This window comes from Orycteropus afer, unplaced genomic scaffold (genome assembly GCF_000298275.1).
Source record: "Orycteropus afer afer isolate SDZICR_OR568_19922 unplaced genomic scaffold, OryAfe1.0 scaffold00212, whole genome shotgun sequence".
NCBI classification, from domain to species: domain Eukaryota; kingdom Metazoa; phylum Chordata; class Mammalia; order Tubulidentata; family Orycteropodidae; genus Orycteropus; species Orycteropus afer.
Window position 1 is genome coordinate 4,847,539 of NW_006921799.1, and position 6,400 is coordinate 4,853,938.

Consider the following 6,400-nt stretch of genomic DNA (forward strand, 5'->3'; position numbering starts at 1 on the left):
GGTTCAAACCCACCAGCCACTCCTCGGAAGGAAGGTTGGGCAATCCTACTTCCGTAGAGATACTGCCTCGGAAACCCAAGGAGGGGTCGCTATGAGTCGGGGCCGACTCGACGGCACATAACAACAACAACAACAAGTATGTCTGGTGTCTGGATTTCCACATGAATGCTTAATCAGTTTATTTTTTTCCTGTGAGTGGGCCATACCTTATTTTCTTTTGTGTGCCTTGTGTTTTTTTTGTTGAGAACTGTGCATTTTTAAATTTGTAATACGGTAACTCTGGAAATCATATTCTACCCTTCACCAGGGTTTGCTCCTATTGGTTGTTGAAGGCTACAGTCATCTCATTTTTTTAATTTGCTTGTTTTATGACTTTTCCATATGGTTTTTACAGATTGTCTTCCTTGTCATGTGTATCACAGAAGTCTCTCTTCTGTTAAACACCTTGAGCCAAATCAGAAAGAAATAATACTATTCTTCTGTTCTTTGCAGTATGGCTCAGAGCTAGGGAAGTTCTTCAGCACTAAACTAGTCTGCCTACAACTCTGCCTTAGCTTTCACCTCCTGCTTGTATAGTGCCCACAGATCTGCCAGAGGCTTAAGCCTAGAATCCTCTCAAGTCTTTTCTGAGCATGTTTCCTGCATTGCATTCCCTTTCCCTAGTATACACAGAACCCTTCTAAGCCATTATTTCCCCCAAGAAACTTCCTCCTCAGCTTCTTTTTCCTGGATTTTCCATGTTATCTTTTCCTAGAAATTTCCAACTGTACTTAGAATTTTCCTTCTAATGATTCTTCTCCTAGCTTATGCTTACCTACCACCACCCTTTTTTTCAGTTTTATTTCTACTTACATATTATTCTTTGCTCAATGGCACTGTGATTTCTTCAAGTCTCTACTTTTGCCACCTCACTACTAAAGTGGTTATGGGGTGGTTTTCGGTCTTCTTTTTTATGACTGGATTATTTTTCAGCATTCACAGTACCTCACATAAGATTTAATGTTTCATATCTCTATTTACTTTTTCCCTATAAGAGAAGTGACATATAATTGCTGTGATTGGGAACAAGAAAAATATTCAGCTTCCTTTCTTGCATGCACACACTAAAATAACTTTCTTCATTAAATATCCTCGTTTATATAGCACCAACTCACCCTGAATATTGAAACTTCAAATTAGGAGCTCTGGTGGCGTAGGGCCTAAGGCACTTGGCTGCTAACCAGAAGGCTGGCTGTTCAAACCTACCAGACACTTCTCGGAAGAAGGACTGGGCAATCTTATGTACATCAAGATAGCGCCTTGGAAACCCATGGAGGGCTCACTATAAGAAATTACTTGTTTTTTGTTTTGTTTCGTTTTGGTATCGTAATGGTATTGTTATTAAGTCCTCTGAGAAATAGGTATCAAATCATTTATTGATGAATTACATGGTACCTGGGAATTTCTTCATAATCTGGGAAAGAATAGTAGTTGGGGATATAGGTAAAACAAGATTAGCCATGCGTTTATTTTAGATGAGACTTCATTATACTATTCTATATGTATTTTTAAATTTTTCTATAAATTTTTTATAAATGATTGCGGTGTAATAAATTACATAGTGTGGCTGTTCTAGCCATGTCTTTGTAAACTCTGTGATGAAATTTGCTGTGAGCAACTGAGTAGTTTCTGATTGCTAAAGTTATCCACCTGGGTATTTCTGTTGAGTGGCAAGAAGCAATATTCTGGGAAGTTCACCCTCTCTCAGGTGTATAGAATTCTGATGTTGGGATTGATTAGTTTGGCCACTCTGCCAGCCTCAAAAAGGAGCCCTCCTGGAGGCAGAAGGAGTCTCTCTGACTGCTGGCTGCCTTCCTATAGGCAGAAGGAGTCTCTTTGCTGGCTGAGAAAGACATGCTGCTGAGAGAAACGTGCTCCTGAGAGACGTAAGAGACACACACCACTCAGAGAGACACGCACTACAAAGAGAGCGATGTGCTACTGAGATGGCCGGCTGCTGAGTGAACAGCCGGCTGCAAGAGACTGAGTGCATTTCTGAACTTGAATTGTAGCTTCTTGCTTCCCTAATAAACCCCATAGTCTGTGGATTCTGTGTGGCCACTGCAGTGAATTATTGAGCCCAGCAGAGAGGTGGTGGGTGCTGCTGGAGGATGGGTTGGTGAAAGGGCTGGAGGGAGGCAGCATGTCTGGCCTTTTAGGAATAGGCCTTGGGCTACTGATGGTGATTTTGTCTTCCTCTTGTGGGGTTAGAGGAGGTCAGAAGATGCAGCCTCCCTGCCCCTTTAGCAATGATATACACATATATGTGTTTAAAATAAATATGTATGCATTATTTTTAAATTATAGCTATAGATGACCTTAAAAATAACAAATTGACCCTGTAGCCAACTAAGAACTATAATAGTTATTCAGCCCTTTAAGAATTAGAAACCACTGAAGCACATTCTAATCCCTTTTTCCTCTTCTGCCATTTTTCTCTCTGCTTCATAGCATAATACATCTTTTTCATTCTTAATTCCCTTTTCACAATATAATAAAGCATGCAGAAGTAGACAAACTCATGAAGATTATGGAACAAGATCTGCTCTAGGTTAGTTTTCCAAGTATCAGTATGTTCTTTACAGGTACTCTTAACTATTATTTAAAATGATGTATCAATTTTCTACTGTTAGCCTAGCAGTAAGTTCAAAAGGTAGTCCATGCATGGCAACAAAACATAACCCCTTGCATTAAGATAAAAGTAGTTTAGTATAGTAGGGGGAGGGTTGTTTGTTAATGCCAATAACAGTATCTCTTTATCTATAGTTTCATTATAATGAATCTTACTTTTCTTTTTCTAGGCTGCTGAAAATATGACAAGCTAACTTTCTGGAGAAATCTTGATGAGATATGTCAAGCTTTGCAAGAGGATTTGAAGATTACATTGTAGTCGAGAATGTAGAATGAAATTACTGCATGCAGCAGTGTAGAAACATTTTCCTTTTTAAAAGAATTATAAAACCATAGCTTTATTAAATCAGTGGAAAGTGGCTTACAGAGAGAGCTATCAGATGTGTTTACTTCACATCTTACTTTTTTTTTTTTTTTTTAACAGCCCTAATGCTTTGGCATCACTATGTATATCATATTTATGTATTCCTTATTTATAGCTCTGATAGCTTTAATTTTCTAAACAGTCTGTCTATCAGATGTGCACATCTGCCGTGCCTGGTTGAAAGTATAGTGGAACCCATCAGTAGTGATGTAGTAGTTATGACTTGTTGACATTTCCATTATAAACTTTAATTTTGAATTGTTTATGCATAACAACTGCAGATTCATGTTGTTTTAGGCTGAAAGTTGACAGAATTTTAGCCACCATTTGTGAATTATTTTATTTAGATTCATTACGTATATCATAATCTTATTTTTTATGTGAACGTGAAAAAATATTTCTTGTAATCTCCTCTTTAACAAAGAATATTTGGTTTTTTTAAACATAGTTTGGCTGGCAGTTATAAGGTGAACCAGAGCACTGTTGTGTTAAAAAAAATAAAACTTTTAGAAACCTAGATTGTAAAAGTAACGATGATGCTTAATTTAGTGTTGTTCGCAATTTGAATCATTTAAATCAAATGGGAATATTGGTTGAGAATGTTTCTCTATGTCTTATACCTTATAAAGCCCTAAAACAAGATGTATAAAATGAACATAACCAGCATGCAAAATTCCTTTTTACTCTTATTACTTGAAAGTAATTTGAGTGTTTATCTAATCTTGTGTGGTGCTCTAATAAATCATTAGATGCTAAGTGTCTTTCAGACAAAAATGTTAACTTTTTTCTGAAGAAATAATATCATTAAACTAAATAAAATGTTCTGTATAAGGAATCATAACTGTGCCTTTCTAGAATCAATTCTGTGTGTCATTATTTTTACCCTTAATGTTTTAACTAACCAACATAAGCATTCAGAATAAATTTTAGAAAAACTTCATTTTGTTTCTGTAACAGAATCTCAATGTAATATTTTTTTCCGAAAGTAATAAGGATTTACCTGATTTTATTGTTTCTTAAATTTTAGATGTTTTAAGTTGTGTTTCTGTTGGTAATGATGAGAAAAGCCTTCATCCTTTAGTTGCATTTTTTGTTCTTCAGACATGCTGAAGTGACTAATAAGGCCTAGTAGTATTTAAATAGCAGCTTTTTCTACTGTCGTTTTAAGAATCTCATCATTTGTGAACCCTTTTGCACATACAGTACTGCGTTGTCAGTGAAGGCAAACATGGGTATACAGCTGGCTAGGTGGGTGGACAGGCTGAACTATTAGGTAGGTCAATAAAGCGGGGAGTGTACCCAAGACCATGTATAGGGTTGGCAGACAATGGTCCTATAAGTGTATTTGTATGATCTGAATTACCAGGTGTATAGTAGAGCTGACAAGGGACTAGGTTGTAGTCACTGCTTCGTCACAGCCAGCTACCCAGAGAGACTGAGTATTTGAACCTGTGGGCTTAGGACCATAGTCGCAGGGAACATCAAGCTCAATTGGCATAACATACTACATAAAACATTGTTCCACCTCCTACTTTGGCGAGTAGCGACTAAGATCTTAAAAGCTTGCAGGCAGCCGTCTAGATGCAATGATGGGTCTCTCCTCATCTAGAGCAAAGAAGAATGAAGAAAACCAAAGATTCGTGGAAATAATTAGTCCTCGCGACTGGTAAACCATGCAGTCCGCAGCCTATATGAGTCTGACACCAGAAGAACTAGATGGTGCCCAGCTACCGCTGTCAACCACTCGGAGGAGGATCTATGTAGGAGATCCTGGATAAAGAGGGAGAACAATGTGGAACAAAACTCAAAATCATTTGGAAGAAAAAATTGGGGGACCAGGTTTGTTGGTCTGATAGAGCCTGGTGGAACCACTGAGACTATGGCCCCTAGCTGCCCTTTAGGTCTGGAATTGAACCCACATCTGTGGCTTCCAGCCAAATAAAAGATAGGCATATGAGTTGAATATTTACCTGAGGTAGATAACACTCCTTGGAGAGAACAATCATAGGAGAAAGAAGGGCTGCTTATGCACAGGTAGACAGCTCATGGGGCAGGAGTGCATGGAGGGTTGGACATAGGGAAGAGCTAACTATCGGGAGGAAGTGCAGTTGCATTGTGGCAAATTGTAATCAGTGTCATGAGACAAAGTGTATGTGAACTGCTGTATGGAAAGTGAATTTGCTCTGTAAATTTTCATCCAAATCACAATTTAAAAAAAAAAAAAAACTTACCAGTATGCTCCATTCTAGGAAAAAAAAAAAAAGAATCTCATCATTTGGTCATTTTGACTTCTTAAACACATGGCATCTTTATCAAGTGCACTGGAAGGTCTATTATTGGCATAAGTAATAGACTTGTGGTGATAAATCATTTGACTGACATTAAAAATTCAAATACTGCATACTGTTATTTATAAAATCAAAATTAGGAAAACACTTTTCAGTCTCATAAAGCAAACTATATAGTTTTAGGCCATAAGAGTTGATAGTTTTATTTATGACTTTGTAGATTAAGTTATTTATATATAGAACAAAGCAGGACAGTATGTTGAGAAGGGGTTATGTTTACAGAGAACTTCTATAATGTGTTAAATTTCTAAAATGTATTTTTAATGCATACTTCAGTAATGTTTTAAGAAAATCAGACTAATGATAAAATTGCAGTGTTGTGCATGTTATCAACAAAAAAATAAAATCATTTTGGTGTATTGACGTACTTTTGATTTAATATGCTTCTGTGCATTCAGCTTGTATTTCTATAGGTATTCTATAAATATTTAGATACTTTTGAGTTATATACAGTTTAAAAATATTTAAAGATAGAGTCTATAATTTATAACTTAAAATCAGGCTTAAAGTGTAAAATGGAATCCTTTTCCCCTGGTAGTGAACGAAGATAGCTATATGAACATTGCCCCAGGCTTGAAAACAAAGTTGGCAGTTCAAATAAGTATGAAGTTATATTTTTCAGTACTTCAAATTAGAGCTTCTGTACCTAGTGGGACATTATGAAATCCCTCATCCAGAGGTTGTGTGTATTTTTCACTTACAGGATGCTAAATTTTCATTATAAGTCACTTGATTTATACTTAGATTCCATAAAATTTGCAGTTGATGAAGACATACTTAAGAATTTTTCAACAACAGAATACTTAACAGTTTTTAAGCTTACATTTTAATTTGCTGAAATTAACCAGTTAGTGCCTCAGTCACAGGACCCACATTTCAAGTATTCAGTAGCCACATGAGACCAGTGACTCAGTGTTGGACAGTGCAGCTCTAGTCATTTGCCCTTTCCTGTTGCTTTCAATCTCTAGTATACATATTAAGTTCTCCATCATCCTTGATGTTTTATTTAGTTATGTAC